A 25,623-nucleotide genomic window follows, 5' to 3' on the forward strand; every position below is an offset into this window, starting at 1 on the left:
GACAGGAGGCAGAGCTCAGGTGGTGATGTGAGCAATGGGGAGCAGCTGTAAATACAGATGAAGCTTTGCTTGCTTGCCTGTGGCCCCAGGGGTTGGAGACCCCTGTTATAAAATATGGCTATTTTTATGCTTCAGTTCTCATATTCTTATTATAATGGTTATTTTTCCATATTTCTTTGGTTTGTCATTCTTGTATAGGCCATCACAATCTACTCCTCGTTATGTTTTCTTGTCTTATTTCCCACCGTTTTTTTTGTTAGCCATGTTATGACTTATTAAAGCATCATGTATTATAGCAACAATTCTTTTATTCATATCCTTTTATACTGATTAAATGCTATCTCTTCTTTTTGGCTCATACCGGTCCTTCTAGCACTGTTGACGTTTTGGGCTGAATAACTGATTTTTTGGGGGGAGGGGTCCTATCCTGTTTGTTGTATGTTTATGTATGTTTAGGGATGGTAGGTTTAGGCATGTTTAGCTGCATCCCTGGCCACTGCTCACCAGATGCAAGTTATATTTCTCATTTGGAACAACCTAAAGTTTTTCTAGACATTGCCAAATGTCCCCTGGGGGCAGTATCTTCCATAGTTGACAACTACTATTGTATTCCTATATGATTTTGATCTGAGACACAGAGCCATTTCTGATTATCCCTGCCTGATGTGACTTTTTACCTGCTGGATTTTCTGTAGTATACGTTGTCTGGATTATACATTTATCTTTTATTACATTTTGTTATGAATTCCCCTCCCTCCCTCTTTTTTTTCTCTTTTTCTTTTCTTTTTTTTTTTTTTTTTTTTTTTTTGAGACAGGGTCTCACTCTGTCACCCAGGCAGGGCCCACTGCAGCCTCGACCTTCCCAGCTCAAGTGATCCTCCAACCTCAGCCTCCTGGGTAGCTGGGGCCATAGGCACACACCACCATGCCTAGCTAATTTTTTGTATTTTTAGAATAGACGGGGTTTCGCCATGTTGTCCACTGATCTCAAATTCCTGGACTGAAGCAATCCGCCCACCTTGGCCTCCCAAAGTGCTGGGATTACAGTCATGAGCCATTGTGCCTGGACTTTGTTGTGAGTTTCTAACTCATTTTCTAGAGGACTGGGACCATCTACTTCACTTTTTTGTTTGTTTGCTATTTTGGCCAACTCCATGCACTTGTTAGTAGCTTTGAATGTCTTTTCCTTTGTTTTTCCATTTCTTTTATGGTGATAATGGGGATTTTGGAAAGTAAATCACTCTAGAAAATATGGAAAATTTTGAGGCATTCTAAATTATGAGACTCTATTAATGGTAATTATGGACTTTCAGACAATGGAATTAATGCCAATATAACAATTCTCTCTGTACCCAGTAATAACTCTGGAAAATTTGGGACAATTCAATATAGTTTTAAAAATATAAGAAAGATATAATTTATGTTAGATGTGTTCATTATACAAGTAACCAGAAAAATGTACAGTAGGGTAGAAATTTTAAAAATAGGATGAGAAATACAGAAAGTGGAAGGATTTGTAGAAGCATGAAGGACAAATGATTAGTTCCACAGAGTGAGATGAGCAAAGTAATCAATATGTCGGGGTACATTGTTAGGAATGATGGATGTAGCATCTGGTTAGGAGTGACTTGTGCAAAGCTGACAAACGTGATATGTGAATGCTAGTAAGTTGAATACAAGTTGGGCACAGAGAAGTTGGCTTCTTAGTACTGCCTGAAGAGAAACATCTATGTTTTGCCCCGGTTGGTAAAGATACAGCTCAGGTATAGATGCTCCATGCCATTGTTTAAATCAGTGAATTCTAGGTAATAAAATAAATTGAAGCCTGAACCTAACCACTTTTCTAAGGTGGCTGATTGCTTCTTCATCTGTGCCAAAATTTTTAGGAAAAATAATCAATACGTATAGTATATATTCATTGTAGAAAAACTAGAAATTAATAAAATGTATGGATAAAGTAAAATGTAGTTACAATTCCTCAAAGCAGAGTTAAACCACTAGTATCAGTTTAGTTTTTATTTTCTTAAGTTTTATATGGTCTCAGTCTTTCTAGATATAGCTATATGATGGGCCTATATGTATGTGTATATATATACTAGTATATGTATTTGTATATATGTATATTGATATGAAATGGGTTTTTGTATATGAAATAGTTTATATTGTGTTTTTTTATTTAACTGTGAACAGTTCTCCATATCAGTAAAATTCTTCAAAGTGATATTTAGTGAAATCATAGCATTCTATTCTGAGATTATCCCTAAATTTAACCATTCTCCTATTGTTAAATATCTTTTCCTTCATTTTCATTAATATAATTTGCAGTGAACTTCTATAATGAAAATCTTTCAGTACCTCTTTCATTTTCTTTGAAGAGTTGTAACTTTTACTGCAGTCTGCCTCTTTTAATTCACCTCACAAAATTTATTCTGTCTTCCTTAGTTACAAAAGAATCCCAGTTTTATAGCTGAGTATATTGACAGTGTTACAGACTACATTGCCTGGCCTTCAAGTGGTTAAGTGTGACCAAAGGGCTAAGTTTGTGGTTTATAAGATATAAGGTGGAATGTTATGTGAGATAAGGGAATAGGGAGGTCTTTTCTTCCCCTTTCAGACTTCTTCCTGCTGCCTGCAATGTAGGTAGATGAGCTGCAATTGTCATAGCCTTCTTGGAATATGAGGTGACTTTGAATAGAAACAGTATACGGTAGAGCAAAAAGGTGGAAGGAACTTGGGCCCCTTACAGTTGGAGCTGCCATATCAGCCTGTGATTTTCTTCTTCTGGACATTTACATGGGAGAAATAAATTTGTCTCCTCCCTCCTTTTTTCCCCTCTCCTTGTTATTATTTGATTATTATTTTTATTGATTTGGGAGGGATGTGACCTAATCCTAGCTGATAAAGTATACCATTATTTAAAGCCTCTATATGATAATATAACAGGTCAAATATAAGGAAACATACATTTTTGTCATTCCTTGGTTTCTGAAAGTGTTGGGATTACAGGTGTGAGCCACCATGTCTGGCTAAATTTAGCTTTTAATGCTCTCGTATTAACTTGTTGAAAACATTTTGATATATGAAATTTTTAGAAAACATTTTTATGACTGTAGACTTACTGTTTAATATTGATTCTAAGAAAGGTAATCATAACTTTAGTCGTATAAGTGAATAATTCATATTTGAAAAAATAAGATAGTTTTTGAGCAGTTTTAGCTTTAGAGAAAAATGGAGCAGGAAGTACAAAGGTTTCCCATATACCCGGTCTCCCAAGGATACACTTTTTTTATCCAGGATATTTCACTATACATATTATACATAGAAAAAAGAGTCTACATCTATTAATGAAATATATATTATTTTGTAATAGGAAAACCATACATGTTACTTTAATTCAGGGTTTCCTACCCTCATCACTACTAACATTTTAGGCTAGATAATTCCTTGTTGTAGGAGCCATCCTGTGCATTGTAGGATGTTTAGCAGCATCCCTGACCTCTACCCACTAGATGTCAGTAATTCTCCCTAGTTGTGACATGCAAAATGCCTCCACGCATTGCCAAATATCCCTTAAGAAACAAAGTCACCCTTAGTTGAGAACCACTGCTTTAACAATATAGGTGTTTTAGAATTTTCTATATTTTTCAGGTTTGGCCTAAATTTAAGGGCTCTATAGCTTAATGAATCTTCCCACAGAAGATTGTGTAGGGAAAATGTGGATCTTTCCTGCCACTTGGGCACTGTGGGCAGTATACATAATTTTACTGGGCCTCAGTTTCCTTCACTGAAAAATAGGTAAAATGTTACCTAACTTGAAAGATTGTTCTGAGAATTCACTAAGATAAATTATATAAAACACTTTGATTAGTTAATTAGTAAATTAGGTTAATTTCCTTCTCTTCAAATGTACTGTATTGTTTTAATGTAGTCCCTTCAGTGTGTCAAAAACCCATCACAAAGTTATTATTTCTATGGGAACAGCTATCATAACTTGGGATCTACTATTTAAGGATATAAAGAATGCTATACTATGGGTAGATAAAACCTTTGTTAAATGAAGGCTGATTTATTAGGTCAGTTGTGTTTTGACCCTTTATGGTACCCTAATTAGACTGTGATTACATTCAGATTGTAACAGTTAAGAGATCTCATTGTGTTCTTTCAAGGACTTTGAGCTTCCCAGATTGAAGATAGCATTAGATGTCAGCCAATCACTTTGTCCTTTGAAGTTTTTGTCTTTCATATCTGAAATCCCGCCAATTGTAACAGCTTGTGTGTCAGCCCCAATAGAGAGAAAGTTGGATACTGTCAAGTTGAAGTTAGTCCACTGAAGACTTCTAAAAATCTTGACATAGTTTATGACTAATAATGTCGACTTCCCATTATTTTTAGAATTGTAAAACATTGTCCGCTAGTGAATGAAATGCCATCTATAATCATTAAGGCTATTCTTATTGTTCTCCTGCAGAAAATTTCTAAAGATTTGGTGAAGATAGGAAAACTGTCAGAAAGGCTGTAGCATTATTATATTGTAGGTATTTCTTTGAAAAAGAAGTGTAAGTTAAGAATATCTTGAGTGTCCAGTTGTTTGAGGGAAAATATGTTAGAGAAAGATATATATAATATCAAGGCAGTTGTATTATAATTATATTAATGATGTATGAGAACTAATCCTATGCAGTCCTTTAAACATTGAAAATGTGTTCGTATGTATTGAGATGAGGATTTTACCAATAGTATTGAAAAATATTTCTAATTCGAACAAGGATTGATCTAACTTATGTACATTTGCTTATTTAAAATTATCAAAATCCGGAAAATCATTGTAGCTTTGTAGGATGTGATATGTTTGGGTGACTTATTGTTTAGGTTATTTTGCAGAATTATTTATTTGCTGTTTTATTTATGTATTTCATTATTTATTTATTTGATTATTTAGTAAATTATTTATCTGATGAATTATTAATACATCTTCATGACATCCTTTAAATTATTTATAAGTTAATTTTGAGTTTATTGCTTTTAGACGCTGCATTGTTACTGACTAGTTTTGATTTTTTTCTTTGTGGTTCTTGAAAATTAAAGTATCAGCTCTAAGGCAAAAGTATAGTCATTGCAATGCTCATGGATTTTTTTTTTTAATTTATGGCAGAGATAAAATTTCAGCTTTGTTTAGCTTTAAATTTACCTATTTAGAGTTACCAGTGGTAGAATGTTTGTGTATTATGTGCATACTCATTTTAGAGTCACTTACAAATTAATGATATAGCCTATCATTTATAAACAGTGATTGAACATGTAAACCTCAGTCTGCATTACCCTTTGTGTCTTTAAAGGACAGATCTGCATTTCTTACTTGTTTTAAAATGAATAAGTCTTGGTTATTTTATTTTAATGGCAAATCTGTTTTACTGCTGGAATATTTTTAGGACAGTTCAGAGAAATGGAGTCCAACTCAGATTTGGATTCCTGATGAATAAATTTGACTGCTGTAATCTTTGTTTTTTTAAATCCCCCTTATATTTGTATTTGGAAAACATCAGGATGTTTATATAAATCTTTCTATATAAATTGTGTATGTCAGTCATAATGACATATTTCTTATGGAAATTTTTATATTTAATGAATGAAAATGGACAAAGAGCTTTATAAATGCAAGCTGTAGTTTCTTTGACTTAGTTAATAATTCTCTTGTGTAAAGTTTCTATTTTTAATCAAATTTAAGATCATTTCTGATTCTATTTCGTAACATAGAGCAGTTATTAGGGCTTTCTTATTGAAAGGGTTTAATGAATAGGTTAAAGTAGTCATTCGGGTGAGTGCCATATGTACAACATGGTCTTTATTTTGTGTTTGCTTGCAGTGAATTAGTATGTACTTTACAGTTTTCACACTTCAGAGAGAAACTGCATTGTATATTTCAAGTTGAGATGCTACTGAAATATAGTGAAAATGGCCTCTGTAGACAGGTTTCACTATAAAATTGTAAATTATGCATACATATATCCAAATTTCTTATTTTGAAATACTGAATATATGAATATTTAATTGGAATGTTCCTTTAGTATCTTCATATGCTTGCCTTAAAGGAAGTGTTTTCCTTTGATTTATATACATGGATTTAGAAATGTGTGTGTCATACATATCTGTGTCTTTTCTCTTCTGGAGATGAACAACCACAGATACTATTAGATATGGCATTTTCTTTTTAAATGTGCTTCAGTAATGCCAATGTGGTCTTCTTTTGGAAAAAAAAAAAAAAAAAAAAAACTTCCTTCTCCAGTATTGAATAATCTACCCAGCCCTTATTATTAACATATATTTGGTGGGGAGTGCTAGCTGTGTCATCTAAGTGATCTTTACTTGGAAGATACACAGATGTGTGCACAGACACACATCCACATGTGAAATTTTCTTATGACATCAAAATAACTTTTTAGGACTTGTTTTTGAAAAGAGACATTAATGTAGAACTTTTATAATAATACTTAGCATTGTTGATTTCTTATATGCAGATACATATCTTTCACATGGATTATTTGTTGATCTTCACAGTGATATAAGTACTGTTCATTTTCGAGTTGAAGAAATAGAGACTTAGAGATGTTAAGTAGCTTGCTGATTGCCACACAGCTGAAAGTGGTGGGGCTCACATTAGGTCTCATTTACTCTGACTCAAAGGCCTTTCTTTGTAGCCCATTACAGTTTTGTACACATAGATAGTACTCCGTAGTTTTTAACCAAAGTTGTTTTACTTTTTTTAGAGAATACTGATATTTTCCTCTTGCAAAGTATTTTTTTTTTTTACTTTGCAAGTATTTAATACTTGCAAATATTTAACTTGCAAAGTATATTTATTTTGTATAACATTTAGTCATCTTAAACAGCAGACAAGTACTTGAGCCTCTTGAATTTTCTGATTTAATTCTTCTTATAATACTATATTGTTGAGGAAAAATTACATACAAAAGAAGAATTTGTGCTTTAAGGATAGTGTTTGCCTGGTGAATGTGCAACACTCATATCAGGTCTTTTGACTCTTAAGCCCAAGACCATTTCCAGGGCTCTATTAGGTAAAATTTAATTTCCTTAAAAAAAAAGTGTTCTTATCAGGGTCACACATGTACATATTGTTAAAAAAATGATTAAGTACTTGATGCCTGAGCTTTTATAGAAATGACCACAAACACTATTAATCCCAAATATAGTCTTTAATACACAGTTAAGCATTTTAACATGTGCATAAAAAGGACAAGAAAGCAATCAATTATAATTCTAAACTTTTAGATGTAATTATTTAAAATATTCTGGGGAACCTTAAAAAGTAAGGAAAGATGTTGTGAATTAGTATGAGACTAAGAGGAAAAGATCTTTCCAACCTGTTTTCTACTTGAAGACAGAGGGAAGCCTCCATCCTGGGTCTTAAATATTCAGAGCACCTCAGAGAACAGATGAATTAGACGGCAACGGAGTTTGGGTGATATTGGTATGAGTGCCATAAGTAACTGCATCTGTGTGACAGGTAGGGTACTGTATGAATCACTAAAAGTTTTTAAGTTAGAAAGATTTTTCAAGTAAATAATGTTACAACATAAAATCCTAGGAACCCAATTTATTAATAGGAAATAATAACTAGGTTAATGACATATTTTATCTTATAATTCAGGAGAGTTTTGAGAATGAAAGAGTATACTGTAATATGTAAGGACAACAGGTATGAACTGGGACCTTCCTGGTCAAATGGGGACCTGTGGTAGTACCTGAACTTCTATTGAGTAATTTCTAATAGTCTTGTAAAGTATATGTTTAACAGGAGTCTTAATTCATGTGTAATATCTTTAAGAATGTTTTCTTTATGATTAAACTAAGTTCTCTTGTGGCCAGTATTTATATTAGCCAACATAGGCATTTTGTAATGGACTTTAGTAAATGATAACCCTGATGTTTTATGGCTTTTGGAACCATTTTCAAGGTGACAGTAAAAGATGATTACTTTTGGGAGCAGAACGATAAGTATGGCAAAGTTGATCATACTTCAGTGGATAGTTCCAAAGTTTTTCTTCATATAAAGCGTTACAAGTTTTTTTCAAAAATTATATTTTATTTTATTTTATTTTTCTAGAGATGGGGTCTTGAACTCCTGGCTCAAGCAGTCCTCCTGTCTTGGCCTCCCAAAATGCTGGGATTACAGCAGTGAGCCATCACGTCTGGCCTGTTAAAGAAATTTTTATACTTCCTTTGCCTTGTAAATCTTCTACTTCAGCAGTTCCCAACCTTTTTGGCACCAGGGATTGGTTTCATGGAAGACAATTTTTATATGGACGGTGGGGGGTAGGGTGGGGATGGTTTCCAGAAGAAACTGTTCCACCTCAGATCATCAAGCATTAGTTAGATTCTCATAAGGTGCAGGCAGCCTAGCTCCCTTGCATGCGCAGTTCACGATAGGGTTTGGATTCCTATGACAATCTAGTGCTGCTGCTGATCTGACAGGAGGCGGAACTCAGGTAAGTCATGCGACTGATGAGGAGTGGCCGTAAATACAGAGGAAGCTTTGCTGGCTGGTCTGCCACTCACTTCTTGCTGTGTGGCCTGCCTTCTAACAGGCCACCTACCTGTACCAATCCATGGCCTGGGGGTTGGAGATCCGTGTTCTAATTTGTAGTATGTTTGACATTTTCGTGAAATCTAATCCTGTTTGTTATACCTTTAGAATTTATAATTTCATGTTGGATGATCCAGTGGTCTTTTCTTTCTTTAAAAGCATGTTACATGTCACATACGTTGATAAAGTTGGCGGTTTTGCCAAAACATTTCTGAAAACAACTATTTTTCCTTGGTGAAATTCTGTGTGAGAAAATAGAAATCTCTAGATGAGAGTAACTTAATTTTTTTGTATAGTTTTCTTTTTAATTTCCTCCTGATACGTATTTATCTGACATGGCAAATTACATTGTTAAAGTCATAGTTACATTGTACAATTTTAATTTGTGGTTTTTGTGTTTAGAACATACATGACTTGTTAAGTTGAACCAGGTAACCAGAGTGGCCTATTTGTACTTGAATGTGCGTTAAACAATTGGAAAAATTCTTGTGCAATAAATCTTATTCATATGTATAATATGAGAACTTTTTCTTTGTTCAGAAATGCCTATTATGCCTAACAAAAAAGGAAAGAACTACCCGTATATTCTCCCTCAAGTTAGTTACAGTATGAAACACTTTCTGAAATACTTTACTATAGTTCTAAGGGTAATACCATGTCTTATGTGTGGGCTCTGAGAGTAGCTTCTTTATAATTATGACAAGTAAAAGTACAGCCAAAGGTCATGGTAAACACAGGATTTCTTTCATGCCTCATCCATTTTGTGGACAGCATATGAAGTAGTTTGGGTCCCTGCACTGATGTTTTAATAGAGCAATCAAGGTTGTTCTCATGGAAGTGTTTCAGATCTCTTTCTGCCTACCTCCCATGTGGTTGCAAAATTTGGCATGAATATGTATTTGAATTCTGGACTAATTAAATAGATCCTTATTAAATTTAGAGTTTGCAAACAAAAAAGGGGACCCTGTTGTACTTCAGGGATTTCTTAGGCTGTTACATAATAGTGATATATAGGAGCCTTTAATAATACTAAATACTATAGTGACTTGATACAATGTCTCAGTATTGACCATCTTAGTACTGATATTGTTCATAGAAATAGTAAAAACCAAACAACATAGCAATAACAACAAAAACAATATCACACAAATTATATAAATGACATGCCTTAGATCCTGTATTTGACTTTAATTGGCTATCTAAATAAAAGTTAGAGTATTAAAAAGATCATATATAGGAAAGCCTTTTATTAAAAAGTGAATAGCCAGGCGTTGTAGCTCACGTCTGTAGTCCCAGCACTCTGGGAGGCTGAGGCAGGAGGATCACTTGCGCCCAAGAGTTTGAGATCAACCTGAGGAGCATAGGGCGATCCTATCTCTACAAATATAAAAATAAAAAAAATCAGTCAGATACGGTGGTGTGTACCTGTGGTCCCATGCTGAGGAGGGAGGATTGCTTGAGTCTAGGAGATTGAGGCTGCAATGAGCCATGATCACCCCAGTGCACTCCAGCCTGGATGACATAGCAAGACCCTGTCTTAAAAAAAAACCAAAAAAACAAAAAAACAAAAAACAGAATATACATATGTTCTAGAGTGATTGTATCAGATCTCTTTAAGTCATCTTCAGTACAGAGTACCAAAAAATGCACCTAAAGAAAGAACATTTAGATGAGGATAAAATTGATAAATTAAAACTTTTAGTATAACTGATAAAAGTGTTTCCTTCATACTTTTTTCTATTGTTTCCACATCCTAGCAGGCTTTTTCTTACTGTAAGACTTCTAGAGTAACAGTTTTCAAACAAGGTTGGTGCTGCTCCATAAGGAAGTTTCACAAATTGGTTTGGGATTTTCACTCGTCACGATTGTGAGAGTGTTTTTGGCATTTAATGGGTGGGGACCAGACATGCTAGGTATTCTGCAATGCAAGGGTCAGCTAGTCTCAGACTACAGATTGTCCCAAGTACCACACAACTTTTGAATATCTACTTGACCAAACTCTATTCAAAGATAAATCAGTAATACTTCCCTATATAAAAATATTGATAAGTTTTTATAAAAAGAAGAATCTGATAATTTAGGAGAAATTTGTGTGGAGGGGAAGTTTAAGTGAAATAAATTGTCTCAATATTAATGTATAATGTACTTCACATATTCTTTCCACTTCCTAATTTATAGCGTTTCTAAGTAGATATTTAGTTGAAAAGTTTTCAGTTCAGTAATACAGTTACTGAGAGCTGAACAATTGCAAATACATAGCAGGATTTTAAGACTTCTTTTAACAACAAAGTTAATTTAAGATTTGTGCATCTCATTAAATTTTCTCAATTAACAAGGATTTTTAAAAAATAATTCATGATTATCATTTTGAATATTGAAGTTTCGTTTTTTAGAATAATGATAATAAATGCGTGTTAAAATTGCGTATTAAAATTGCTTTTATGTTGCCCAGTCTTCAGTATTATTCTGGTCTTGTTTCCAATAATCTATTATAAAACATCTCTGTAACTTCTTGTATTACATTTCTTTACCTGTTCCATTTACCTTCTGTTTTAGGAGGCTCTGGTCTCTGTTGCATTATAGAAACTTCATGTGTGTGTGCCTTGACAGTGTGGCAGGAATTCTGGGATAGATAGTAGACATACTGTCCCACATTTTAGCAGTCTCCTCAGAGATTGGTTACTTTTACTTTGTTCATATCCGTGGATCCCAACTAGTTTTTTTTTTTTTTTCTGTAACTTTTTCATTATATGGAAATAGGCCCTAGGAAAGGTTGAAATAACTCTATTTTACTCTCAGACTTGATTAATGGTTTGGATATAGAATTCTAGATTGTAGATAATTTTATTTTAGATATTAAAGGCTTCGTTTCACAACATTCAGTTGTTACTACTGAGAAATCCATTGCCACTTTTTTTTGTCCACCAATTTTTTTTTCCTGGCTATATATGGCTTGTTCTTAATATTCTAGAAGGCTTTAGGATCGTTTCTTTATCTCTGAAATTCTATGATAGTATGTCTTAGAATGGGTTTTATTCATTTTTTTTTTAATGAATCTTCAGAGGACCCTTTTAAGAGCAAATGTCTTTCAGTTTGGGATGTTATCTTGAATTATTTTCTTTTCCTGTTTTTGATTTTTTTATCCCTCTTTTTCCCTCAGTTCTCTTAGTTGGAGCTTCAGCACCAGTGTAGAAGTGGGATGTGTGAGGTTGAGTCATTGCCTGATTGTGGGCAGAATGATTTGCTTCTTAGTGTCTTTTTTGATGTGTCCTGTTATGAGTAACTTCTTTTGATAAGTTATTCATCTCTTTTCCAAAAATTTGTGATCTTCTTTCTGTTTTTCTCTCCACTTCCACTTTTTTGTCCTTGTGAAATACACCTTAAAAAATTATTAACTGCCATTTTAGTAGGGTTTTGGGAGGGAGAAGAAGTATTTCATGTGGTTAATCTGTGTTTGGTGAACCAGTTGTTTTGTGTACTCATTTTGCAAGATGCAGCTCTTGAAAACTTTCTGTGATTCTTTAGTTATCTTACCTCACCTCCTACATACCTTATTAGAGCACTTATTGTGCCATATTATAATTACTAGTTTATTGCTTATAATAAGAACAGGAATTGTCTTATTTTTATCAATGTTTTTGTGGAAAGCATATATTTTTTTTAAAATTATACTTTAAGTTCTAGGGTACATGTGCACAATGTGCAGGTTTGTTACATATGTATACATGTGCCATGTTGGTGTGCAGCACCCATTAACTCGTCATTTACATTAGGTATATCTCCTAATGCTATGCCTCCCCCCACCCCACAACAGGCCCTGGTGTGTGGTGTTCCCCTTCCTATGTCCATGAGTTCTCATTGTTCAATTCCCACCTATGAGTGAGAACATGCGGTGTTTGGTTTTTTAGTCCTTGCGATAGTTTGCTGAGAATGATGGTTTCCAGCTTCATCCATGTCCCTACAAAGGACATGAGCTCATTATTTTTTATGGCTGCATTGTATTCCATGGTATATATGTGCCACATTTTCTTAATTCAGTCTATCATTGATGGACATTTGGGTTGGTTCCAAGTCTTAGCTATTGTGCATAGTGCCGCAATAAACATACGTGTGCATGTTTCTTTATAGCAGCATGATTTATAATCCTTTGGGTATATACCCAATAATGGGATGGCTGGGTCAAATGGTATTTCTAGTTCTAGATCCTTGAGGAATCGCCAAACTGTCTTCCACTTTGGCTGAACTAGTTTACAGTCCCACCAACAGTGTAAAAGTGTTCCTGTTTCTCCACATCCTCTCCAGCACCTGTTGTTTCCTGACTTTTTAATGATCACCATTCTAACTGGTATGAGATGGTATCTCATTGTGGTTTTGATTTGCATTTTTCTGATGGCCAGTGATGGTGAGCATTTTTTCATGTGTCTTTTGGCTGCATAAATGTCTTCTTTTGAGAAATGTCTGTTCATATCCTTTGCCCACTTTTTGATGGGGTTGTTTGTTTTTTTCTTGTAAATTTGTTTAAGTTCTTTGTAGATTCTGGATATTAGCCCTTTGTCAGATGAGTAGATTGCAAAAATTTTTTCCCATTCTGTAGGTTCCCTGTTCACTCTGATGGTAGTTTCTTTTGCTGTGCAGAAGCTCTTTAGTTTAGTTAGATCCCATTTGTCAGTTTTGGCTTTTGTTGCCATTGCTTTTGGTGTTTTAGACATGAAGTCCTTGCCCATGCCTATGTCCTGAATGGTATTGCCTAGGTTTTCTTCTAGGGTTTTTATGGTTTTAGGTCTAACATTTAAGTCTTTAATCCATCTTGAATTAATTTTTGTATAAGGTGTAAGGAAGGGATCCAGTTTCAGCTTTCTCCATATGGCTAGCCAGTTTTCCCAGCACCATTTATTAAATAGGGAATTCTTTCCCCATTTCTTGTTTTTGTCAGGTTTGTCAAAGATCAGGTGGTTGTAGATGTGTGGTATTCTTTCTGAGGCCTCTGTTCTGTTCCATTGGTCTATATCTCTGTTTTGGTACCAGTACCATGTTGTTTTGGTTACTGTAGCCTTGTAGTATAGTTTGAAGTCAGGTAGTGTGATGCCTCCAGCTTTGTTCTTTTTGCTTAGGATTGTCTTGGCAATGTGGGCTCTTTTTTGGTTCCATATGAACTTTAAAGTAGTGTTTTCCAATTCTGTGAAGAAAGTCATTGGTAGCTTGATGGGGATGGCATTGAATCTATAAATTACCTTGGGCAGTATGGCCATTTTCACAATATTGATTCTTCCTATCCGTGAGCATGGGATGTTCTTCCATTTGTTTGTGTCCTCTTTTATTTCGTTGAGCAGTGGTTTGTAGTTCTCCTTGAAGAAGTCCTTCACATCCCTTGTAAGTTGGATTCCTAGGTATTTTATTCTCTTTGAAGCAGTTGTGAATGGGAGTTCACTCATGATTTGGCCCTCTGTTTGTCTGTTATTGGTGTATAGAAATGCTTGTGATTTTTGCACATTGAGTTTGTATCCTGAGACTTTGCTGACATATTTCTTAGATGAATGAAAACATAAACAAAATGCAGAAATGAGGTAGATAATAGATAACGACAGTACAATTTAGTCAGAAGGATTGAAATTATTTCTTATTTTAATCCTATTTCAATTAGTGTTTGATAGAGTTTTAAAAACTTAATGGAGATTTATTTCTTTTAGTAAAATATTAATACTGTTGTCATCCTGGGGTAATCAGAGAAATGTCTTTATATTAAAGCTAAATGACAAAGTAGTCATGAGAGTTTCATTGTAATGGAGAATCTTTCTTGATGCTTTTAATTAGGAATTAAGATACAAGATATTGAGAAAAATAGAATGACTAGTGGATAGTTTTACGTATTAAGGAGATTACAATAATATCATATAATAAAGGGCAAAGAATACAGAAAAATTCTTATTTTCTTCCATTAACATATCATTTCAATCATTCCAAATAGTAAAATAATAAATTCTAAGGAAACATCTTTTTGTTCTGTGAAAGCATGTCATATCCACAGACAAAAGGAAAACATCTGAAGCACAAGATTTGGTTAAAAAAATCTTTGTCACTCTTGATGAAATTTCACCATCATAATTACCTGTTGTCTTTTTTTGGAAGTTTTCCTTTGATCATAATGTTTTGTTTAGTTTTATTGATTTTAACTTTAAAGGTAGGAAATATAATTGCTTTAATTTAAACTGTTTAACTCATGACTCCCGCTTTCATATAAGTTAAAATTAGTGAATCAGCAAATAGGTATTGAGTACATACAAGACCCTGGTTGGTTTGCAGTGAAGTTGAAGAGATACTCACTTTAGGAAGGTATCTTTTCTTAAGAAGCTGTATGCATGTAAAGAGTGACAGGTGTAAGGATTAGGAGGATAGGAAATATCTCGAAATTGTATATGATCAGTTACCAATGAATGGCCCAAATGGAGTTTCTACTAGTTCAGCTATCTTTAGTAGAACGTTCACACATTCGTAAGTCGTATCTTAGGCATGATGTATATAAAGACAGAAAGGATTGATACTTGGTAAAGTTACTTAACAGTGTTCTGAATTTTATTTTTAATAATCTGTCTTTTTAGCCATAGTCTGAGTTATCTGTAACTCAGACTGTTCATTTTTATGCTTGCGTTTGCTTACTTGTTAGAAACGTTCTTAAAATTGCATAGAATTACTTTGGGGATATTTCATTTTTTACTTTTTGATTCCTATACATACTATATAATCTTTTCATTAAACCATTCAAATTTTAAAAATTAGAGTTTTTACACCAAAAACATATAGATAGTAAGTTTCTGCTGTATACTAGTATTTTGCTTCATAAAACATGGTTGGCTTTCTTTATTCTATGTTCACGTATTTTCATTTAAATTCAACATTCATTTTCAAGAGTAGTTTCAGGATAAAATTAAATATATACTATATTTTTTCATTCAAATGAACTCATTTTCCCCATCTTGTGACTACTTCTTTAGAGTTTATTATTTTCTTGAGTGTACCACTTAGACCATCTCTATCACTTCATCTCCCCCACTTCCATCTTTTATTGTTTACTTTCTATGTTATATTGAATCTTGTATACACAAACAAAGTTTATGAAAAGCTCAAACCCAGTGCAGGAAGGTCCTAGAAAAAAAAGTATAATTATGTTACTGTATAAACTTTAAAAATGTTGTCTAGGAAGCTAAAACTGCTTAACAGATGTGATTGCTTCATTGTTTCAAATGTATGCCAATCAGAGTTGATAGAATTTGATCACACTCTAGTAGATTTATGAGATAAATTACAATATTGCATGACATACTTCAGATAGAAAAACATCAATATAAGTTGGATATGATTTCTCGTTTAAGATAACAAGCTAGTAATTTTTTTGAAATCAGATGGTTGCTACTTTGAGAGAATATTTATCAGTTTTTATGGAAATTAACAATATCTCTCATTTTCTTCATGGTGACAAAAAAGTATATTAAACTTTTGTTTTCATGTACAAATTTAATTGTAAATGAGAGCCATCTTGTTTCTATTTCGCAATAGATGACCTGTCAGATTTTCAAAGGCATATAAAGAAATGGAGTTGGACTTAAAAGAAATTTGGCTGCAGGAAAGGTTAACACAAGATGAAAAAACTTGTACTTGTGGTACTGAATTTCTTTAAAGTAAGGTTTCAGTTGATATGTCCAAAGTCTTACTAGGAATTTTTTTTTTTTTCCCAAATATGTAGAAGTTTAACACCTCACATAACAAAGAAAATGGAAAAGAACTTACTAATGAAGTGACAGGTTCCTCCAGGGAAGTCAGAGTCAAGGAATTGGGAGTCAGGCTCTCAAGCCTGTTTGTTCTCATAGCAAATGACAGAACTATTTATTTAAAAGCCCCTTGATGAGAATATCTTTAACTTCATTCAGGAGGTCTGCATGGTGGAGTCCTTCAGTTCATTTTTGAAATAAAAGCATGAGATCTCCTGAGAACTTGACTTGAAATTGTTACTAAATTAAGTAACTTGTAAAAAGAGGGTAGTAGAATTTTTAGTGTCTTAGATTTAAATTAAAAGTTTTTAGAATATGAAGACTGGCCAAACCAGTGATTTTAAAGAAGATAGGCCCTCACGTTTCAGGTAAGAATATTGTAAAACCTTTTAAATTTTTTAAGAAGAAAATTGTTCATTTTGTGGCTTAGATTTTAAAATTTTAGAAAGTATAGGCTGGGTGCATTAACTCATGCTTGTAATCCAAGCACTTTGGGAGGCTGAGGCAGGCAGATTGCTTGAGCCATGGGATTGAGACCAGGCTGGGCAATATGGCGAAACCCTCACTCTGCAAAAAAAAAAATACAAACATTATCTGGGCATGGTGGCACATACCTGTAGTCTCAGGTACTCGGGAGGCTGAGGTGGGAGGATCAACTGAGCCTGGTTAGGTAGAGGCTGCAGTGAGCCGAGATGATGCCACTGTACTCCAGCCTGAGTGACAGGTGAGACCCTGTCTCAAAAAAAAAAGAACAGAAAATAAGTAGAACAGGCAAACGTGTATTTACCATGCGGAATTAGTATGCCACCACATGTATTTTTAAAGTCTTTCCCTTCCCAGAGATAACTGCCATACCGAAATTGGTTTATATCTTTCCTGTTTTTGTATTATTACTACATTCATGTGTCCATTAACATTAAATGTTCTTAAAGGTTACCTAACTGAAATATTCTATTATTTGTTGTTATTCTATTATTTGCAATTGTCGTCCTTCTTAGCCATCATTATTCCTAAACTGTTACTTGCTGTGATTTTTTACACCTGGTTGATTCGTTTTAACTGTTGTGTAATATTTCATGATAGATCAACATCAAAACCACAATTTGTATACCTGTTTCTCTTTTGACAGACATTAAGGGTCAGGATATTTTGCACAGACTTCTTCCACAGATATTCATGGAGCTCTGTAGGGCTCGGTGTTTTCAGCACACGGACAAGCTGCCATCAATTCTTATAGCATTGTATCCAGGTTCTGGCACTAGGCAGCATCCTTAGGCAATTTGATGCCACTAGAGCAGTATATTGCTTTCTTCTTTCTTATTGAATTTCCTGTCTTTACAGGCCGATCCACTGTTTCCATTCCTGGCAAAGAAGCCTACAGACAACACTGTCATGCTTTTCTTTTCAACAGATGTCCTCTGACTCCTCCCAACCTCCTAGTACAAAAAACATAAAAATCTCTGTATTTTTTGCATCTGTTTAAAAAAGATGCCTTTAAAAAGTAGATGTTTTCTAGTTTTTATATTTTTGCTTTATTGTAACCTGTGGGAGGCTAGGACCTGTGCTATTTGGAGTTTATTTTGCCACAGCAATGTGTGTGCTGAATCTGGGCATAAATAAGACATGGTTTTGCTTAATATGAACAATATGATTTTGTGCCCAGGTATATAATTCTTTCAGTTAACAGTGAACTCTTGAGTATTGGAAAAAATACATTCTTATTTTATGAACATTTTGGAATGTTGTTAGACATTTTAAAAAATTGTATAGTATAAGTTGCATTCTTTAGGTTCAAATTTATATTATCATTTTCACTAGTTCAGCTAATTTAATTTTAAGATGTTTTATATTTTGCAAAAAATCATGTATTTGGTAGAAGTCATATATTTAAGAGTATATTTAAACATCTATTACACACTTAAGATTTGGGTTGTGGTGCATTCCCAAACCATTAAAGAGAAAGCTGTCAATTTATGAAATTCTTTGTATGCCCAACAGCTTGAAGCTGGCTTATAGAATGCCAAATGTTAGACTATCAGTTTTATTAACTCTTTCACTTAAAGTATTTCTTCTTGAAATAAAAAAGAAGCTTAAGTGAATTGCTAGGTCTGGATCATTTATTGAATGTCAGTAGTTTCAGAAAGCTGAAAAATGTTTATGCTGTGTAATAAACAGATGCTGCTCTCACAGTGCAATACGTTATGTACCAAAAATGATCTGTTTTAATCATAGATGCTGATTTAATGAGACAAGACTAGCTTAACATCAAAAATGGATTTAGGATGTAATTTTTGCTTTTTGTATGTTTTTTCTACATAATTAATAGACATACCTTTTAACATCATTATCAGATTTGGGGGAGAATGTTTTTTTCTTTGATTTTCACGTCTATTTTTGAATTCACAGGAGTTTGTAATTGACCTGTAAACCCGTTCAAAATAGCTATTAAAATGGCTTAAAGAAGATGCCTTGTTTTGTACTTTATTAAGTCTACTTTGCTTGAAATTCATATATGTCTTAACTTTTATACCTTTTTTTGATTAAGGATACTGAATATTTTCTACAGTTTGTGGGACACTTTGGGGGAGGCCGTCAGTCAGTGAATTCACTATTGTGAGATGATGATGCTTGAGGTTTAAAATCTCTGTCATGCAGTGTGCTTAGGTTGCCTTTTTGGTTTGCTGTCCAGAGTCACTGGAGTCTTTTTTCATCTACAAGAGAAGCACTTTGCTAGGCTCTGCTTTCTTGTTCACTTAATTTATTCCACGAGCACCCTCACACTTGACTGCAGTTGCTGACTTTGAGTCCTTCTTCTGCATCTGTATTGTACATCTTTGATTGACATGTTTGCCTTTACATATGGTCAGATAATTTTATATTTGGAAAAATATTCTTATTGTGTGTTTTATTCCACCGAACCTAGCAGAGTTAAATGTAGTTTGGATGCATTGGGAAGAATTAATGATTGGAAGATACAGAGTTGGTAAATTATTTATTCTGGCCCTAAGGAAGCTGAAAAGCTGAGTGAAAGACTAATAAATCATTTGTGGTAGTGCTGGTTGTCACTTCCAATTATTTTAGACGGTTTTGTGATAAACTGCAGCACCTGCTAGATATCTGCACACCCTCCCTTGATGCTAGTGGTGCAGCTTGTTTAGTCGATTATCAAAGCAAGTTTGTGTAAAGTTTATTTAGGTTGGAAAGGAAATTACTCTTTTTCAGTCAATTCTGTTGCTTTTCCTAATTGTTTTGAATGCTGTGAAAGGATTTCCCTGACATGGCCAGGAATCTGGAATATGCCTACTACTTTAGCCAGGAAAGACTGTTTTATCCTCTGTTAAATACTTGAAGAATTGAGCTTCTTTATTATTCCCAGACTAATTAAAAACTACCTCAACTGAGATGATTAGTATGCTAAAGATCAAATCATCTTTTTGGTACCAATTGATAGAAAACCACTGTTGCTCCTTGACCAGACTTTTTTCTTCATTCTTTGTTTTTAAAGGCTGAGATTTTTTAACTACTATCCTAAAAGGTAGTGAGATCCCCCTTTCCACTGTTCCTGAACTCTGCTGCTGAGATTCTTGAAGAGGCAGAGAAGAATTGGAAAGAAAGCACAGCTTAGACTGGTCTGGTTCTAGCAGTCTTGAAACAGGACTATTCTAAAACTTGTTGGAAAATAAATTACGGACACCATATAATGTGCATGCTTTATGTTTGGAATTAGCTCTTTGGTTTCTGTCAAGAGTTTAATAATAATTTGTGTTCAAGCCCAGAACATTAGGTTTGTTTTTACATGTTCAGAGTGATTTGGTTTTCACTGAGTTTTTCAGCTTTAACATAAAACTGAGACAGCCTGGCCAGGCGTGGTGGCTCACTCCTGTAATCCCAGCACGTTGGGAGGCCGAGGCGAGCAGATCACCTGAGGTTAGGAGTTCAAGACCAGCCTGGCCAACATAGTAAAAACCCATCTCTACTAAAAATACAAAAAAATTAGCTGGGCATGGCGGCGTGCGCCTGTAATCCCAGCTATTTGGGAGGCTGAGGCAGGAGAATCTCTTGAACCCGGGAGGCAGAGGTTGCAGTGAGCCGAGATCACACCATTGCACTCCAGCCTGGGCAACAAGAGGGAAACTCCGTCTCAAACAAACAAACAAACAAACAAAAAACATGGGACAGTCGAGAGGACTCTTAAAGATATATACCTTGAATAATCTTGATAAGTGTTCTTGTATTCATTGAGTTGCATTTTTACTCACTGACATGCTTCTCCTCATCAAACATTTATTAAAGCTTATATGTGCCAGCCCCTTGAAACAACAATTACTACTATAATTACAACTCTTTTTAGAGGTTAGTATGTGCCATGTGCCATTCTTAGCATTTTTATATGTATTAACATATTTTAATGTGACAGCCCTATAAGATATTTATTATTCCTATCCTTATTTTACCAAGGAGCCCTATGGAGTGATGAGGCAATAGTGATTTAGTTTTTTTCTTTAGGGTCTACAGAAGGTGGGAAACATGGTAAATCTTAGTTAATTAGGTTTAGGAATTTCAATCCAAGTAGTATAATAATAACTATCATTTATTGAAGATTTAATTTTGTATTTTGTACTGTATATATTATTTCCCATTTAACCCCTGAATAATAAATGATTATTATCTTCTTTGTCATTGTATTAGTCCATTCTTATGCTGCTATAAAGAACTGCCTGAGACTGGGTAATTTATAAAGGAAAGAGGTTTAATTTACTCCTAGTTCCACAGGGCTGGGAAGGCCTCAGGAAACTTAGAGTCATGGTGGAAGGGGAAGCAAACTCATCCTTCTTCACATGGTGGCAGGAAGGAGAAGTGCTGAGCAAAAGGGGGAAACACCCTTTTAAAAATAATCAGACTTGATGAGAACTCACTCACTATCATGAGAACAGTATGAGGGTAACCACCCCCATGATTAAATTACCTCCCACTGGGTCCCTCCCATGACACATGGGGATTATGGGAACTACAATTCAAGATGAGATTTGGGTGGGGACACAGAACCAAACCATATCAGTCATGATGGTGAAATTGAATCTTAAAGAGGTTAAACTACTTGCCCTGGGTTGTGCAGCTTGGAGGTGAGGGAGCTGGGATTCGAGTCAGGATCTGACTGCCTCCGCACTCTATTTAGGGATTACAAACCCTACTTCCTGTGGAACTTCGTAAGCCACAGAAAGTGGGGAGGAAAGTTGTCTAGTGGGCACCTGGGGAGCATTGACAGCAGTGGGACCAGAACTATGAATCTAGTGATTTTTTTTTTGAGGTAAGTTAAAAATCTAAATTTTTATGTGAAATGTCCAGTTTAAAAAATCTTGGCAGTTTATGCAGAATGAATAGTTTGCTCATTGGAAGTGGCCTATGGATGCCAGTTTGAAACCCCTGCGTTTTGCCTCATTTCTAGCTTTATCAAATTGGAAACTAGTGATAGTCTATGAAACAATATTAATAGATTATATTAGTAAAATTCCATCCTTTAGGGTAGTTAACAGACTAAATGAAACATAATTATTTATTACTTTAATAATTCTGTATAGCTTGTTATACACCTCAAGAGATTTAGTTGAGTTTAATTTCAGGTTATGGGATACTAGTAATTCAAATATAAGCTATAGCATAGAGTATAAAATCAAACAGTAAAAAAACCAAACTAGAATTTTGAAAATCTAAGCAGGTATTAAGTTATGGAAATGTTTATTGAAACACTTTTCTTCCCTCCCTGTACCCACCCCCCCATTCCTCTAGTGCTTTTATTTCCTCCTTTCTTAGCTCATACACATTTCTTTCCCTATGCTCTGAATCATGTGGAAGATTTAAGATATATATAATATCTTAAATATATATATATATTTTTAAGTGAAATGCCTTTATATATATTTTTAAGTGAATGCCTTTATTAAATTGCAGGTAGAATTAAATCATATGTAGAATGTTGTTACTTTTAATAGAATATAACACAGTCAAAGGTCAAGGTTTTAGTAAATGGGGACCTGTTTGAAATAAAAGGCAGTGGTTGTTTATGGTTTTATTAAATGCATTAATCTTAAAATACAAATTAAATATTCCTGGAGACAACATATATCATTTCATAAGTGTTTGAAAAAAAAATCAGACTAATCAGTTGTTAGAGGGTTCTTTCAAAAGACAAAATACTTGTTATAAACTTACTATTTTGGAATTATTAAAAATAATTTTCCTGGCTGGGCACGGTGGCTCATGTTTGTAATCCCAGCACTGTGGGAGGGTGAGGCAGATAGATAGCTTGAGCCCACGAGTTTGAGACCAGCCTGGGCAACATGGCGAAACCCCATCACTACAAAAAATACAAAAATTAGCCAGGTGTAGTGGTGCATGCTTGTAGTCCCAGCTACTTGGAAGGCTGAGGTTGGAGGATCACTTGAGCCTGGGAGGTCAAGGCTGCAGCCATGATTGTGCCACTGCTCTCCAGTCTGGACTCCGTCTCGTTAAAAAAAGAAAAAAAATTTTTTCCTAGTGGATTTTCAAATCCTACCTTATAACAAAAGTAATTGCATTGAAAATCAATGGTTCTTTCGAAAATAAAGGGCTTAATAAATTACGTTTTTTTTTAGTGAGTCCTTTAGCTCTTTAGAAATTAAATACTTGTTACTGACTTAATTTTTATAAGTTAGAGGCTTTTGACCTATAGCATTTCATTTGGTTAGTTCAGTTGCTCAAAGTATGGCTTTAAACAATTAATAGAAAAATATTTTACTGTGTCTTATTATAAGGATAATATATGTTCACTACAGAAAAATTTTAAAAGTTACAGAAAATTAAAAACATGATTCTAAGAAGCAACCAGCAAATCTCTTTCTTTTCTGAGTTTTTAAAAAAAATTTTTTTACTTTGACTGCTTAGTGTTTTATATTTGTCTTTCTGTGGTAATATTCATAGCTTAGTAGTCTTGTTTTTAAAAGACATCATAATATTTGAGAGTTGAAATGCATCTCATTTACAAAGCTTTCATCCAGCATCTAGAAGTAAATTCTTCCTCTTCCTAATTTCCGTGTAGCTGACTGTACCTCTACAATGATTTTTTGTAGCAACATATGTACATCTCACACTGTCTTGTATTCATTTTTATATTTTTGTAACATTCACTAACTGTTGAGTGAATAAATGAAAAAAAATTCGGACTAATCAGTTGTTAGAGGGTTCTTCCACAAAAAGACAAAAGATCTAATACTAGTAATTGTTATAATGTTACTATTTTGGAATTATTAAAAATAATTTTTCATAGTGGATTTTAATATCCTACCTTATAATGAAAGTCATTCCACCCAGAATCAGCACTTCTTTCTTTTGAGAGAACCATTGGTTTTTAAATTAGATCTTAACTCCTATATAAGATCGTTAAACAGGTAGGGCTTTTGTGAAAATTAATTTTACTAAGAAATCACTGAAGTTTATGGAGCAACAATTCTTTCTAGATCTAAACATGTACTCGGTGTCCTACTTAATAAGTAATGGAGATTTACTATGTTCAGATTTTTCAAGTCTAATTTGAAGGGTAAATATTGCTAAATAAGTATCTATATACAATATTGCAGTTCTAAAATGTTGCAAAAATTAATGAATTATTTGAGTGCTTATAATTAAATGATGCTTGGGAAATCTGAAGGAGAAAAATTTTAGAAATGGTGATTCTAGTATGTTACTTTATAGATAAAAGGTAATTCAGAATGCTAGAGGTGGATGGGTGCTTAGAAGTTATCTTCTAAAATCTTCTTTGTCAGTAGGAAACAGAAGTTTTGGGAGATAAATAATTGGACCGAGGTCATAAGACTGCAGTGTATCTAATGCTAATTACTAATGTGTGCTCAATACATATTTTTATGAGTAAAGGAAATGCCTTATGTATAGGGAGTTGCTGAAAAATTTGTCATGTGTAGTTTAGGAAAGTTACTGCAAAAACAATTGCCATGAATGTTCAAATTAGAAAACAGAATTATTGCATTCCCTAAAAATATTTATACTTTGAAGAGAAGAACTTAGAAGACATAATACTTTTAAAAACATGGCAATGTATAGAAAGATGAAATAGAATGGGTTCTATTTAGCTTTGTTTCTAGCAGCACTTTGACTGCGTAATTGGAAGGTATCTTTGGATAAGCTTTTTGGAAACTTTTCTAGTTGGAAAAGGATTTCAGCTGGAGTGTCTAAAGGGTCACACACACAAAAAACCCTCTATATTAAAATAAAATGTGTCCAAGCTTTAAAGAAAAGATCTCAGAGTTTGCAGATGATCCTAAAATTGGAGCTAGGGGAAATAATGAGGAACAATGCAATCAGATTCAAAAAGATTTGGATTGTTTAGGTGATTGGGCCAGCAGATGGCAAATGCAGTTCAGTGTAGACAAATGTAAAATAATTATCTTAGGAACAAAGAACCAATCATACAGCACACTGATCAGGAAAAAATTTGTGAGTTATTGTAGGAAAACCATTGAAACAGTTAACCCGGTGCACAGCTGCAGCAAAAAAGGCAAGCAAGAAACCAAATTAGCAGACGGATAGAATATAAAGCAAGAGGCAATACTTATAGTGTATTAAGAAACTTGCTAGACCCCATCCAAATTACTCAGTCTACTGTTGGTTGATAGAACTACTTTAGGAAGAGTACGTTTTTGCCTTGGAAATACACTGGAAGTGGTACCAAACAAATCTAATAAAATGATGTTAAAGAGATTTGCAGTAATTTTTATCAACTTTCAGTTTGCAAACTTTTGTAAAGATATAAGCAAGACACTGAGTCAAAGTAAAGACACTTCAGTTCTACTACAAAGAGTTGGTCTTCCAAGAGGACATGTGGTTTTCATTGCCTGGGGCCTTACTAGGCCCCTTTCTAGATTAAGTAGGAGGCTACTTCTCACCTCTCAAGATTAAGGAAGCCTAAAGGCTAGCATGAGGCCCTTCTGTAGTTTAAGAGTTGCACCTTGACAGCTAGAAAGACCATGGGCATGAGGCTAAGAGCTGCCACTGAGATGCTTCCTCCTGGCCTTAACTGTTTTTTTTTTTTCCCCTTTCTTCTTCCTTTTTTTTTTTTTTTTTTTTTTTTAATAGCAGGGCTTTCCGGTAAAAACCAGAAAGCCTGGTAGACAAATTCTAAAAGAGCCTGTAACCTTTGATTCAGTAACATAAGTTCCAGGCTTCATTCAAGGCTGTGGAGGCAAACATTCTTCTGTGATTTGCCTT

The 25,623-nt window shown here is 34.2% G+C and overlaps 1 protein-coding gene and 1 non-coding gene across 5 annotated transcripts in view; one reads left to right on the plus strand and one right to left on the minus strand.

Annotated features, from left to right (window-relative positions):
* The window catches only part of TBC1D5 (TBC1 domain family member 5), a 592,946-nt gene that overhangs the window by 48,375 nt on the left and 518,948 nt on the right, over positions 1 to 25,623 (plus strand). The window lies entirely within an intron of this gene.
* Positions 25,492 to 25,555, minus strand: LOC112132871 (U7 small nuclear RNA). Its single transcript, XR_002914576.1, has one exon. It is a non-coding gene; the product is annotated as a U7 small nuclear RNA (small nuclear RNA).

The sequence above is a fragment of the Pongo abelii genome, chromosome 2, assembly GCF_028885655.2.
Source record: "Pongo abelii isolate AG06213 chromosome 2, NHGRI_mPonAbe1-v2.0_pri, whole genome shotgun sequence".
Classification (NCBI taxonomy): domain Eukaryota; kingdom Metazoa; phylum Chordata; class Mammalia; order Primates; family Hominidae; genus Pongo; species Pongo abelii.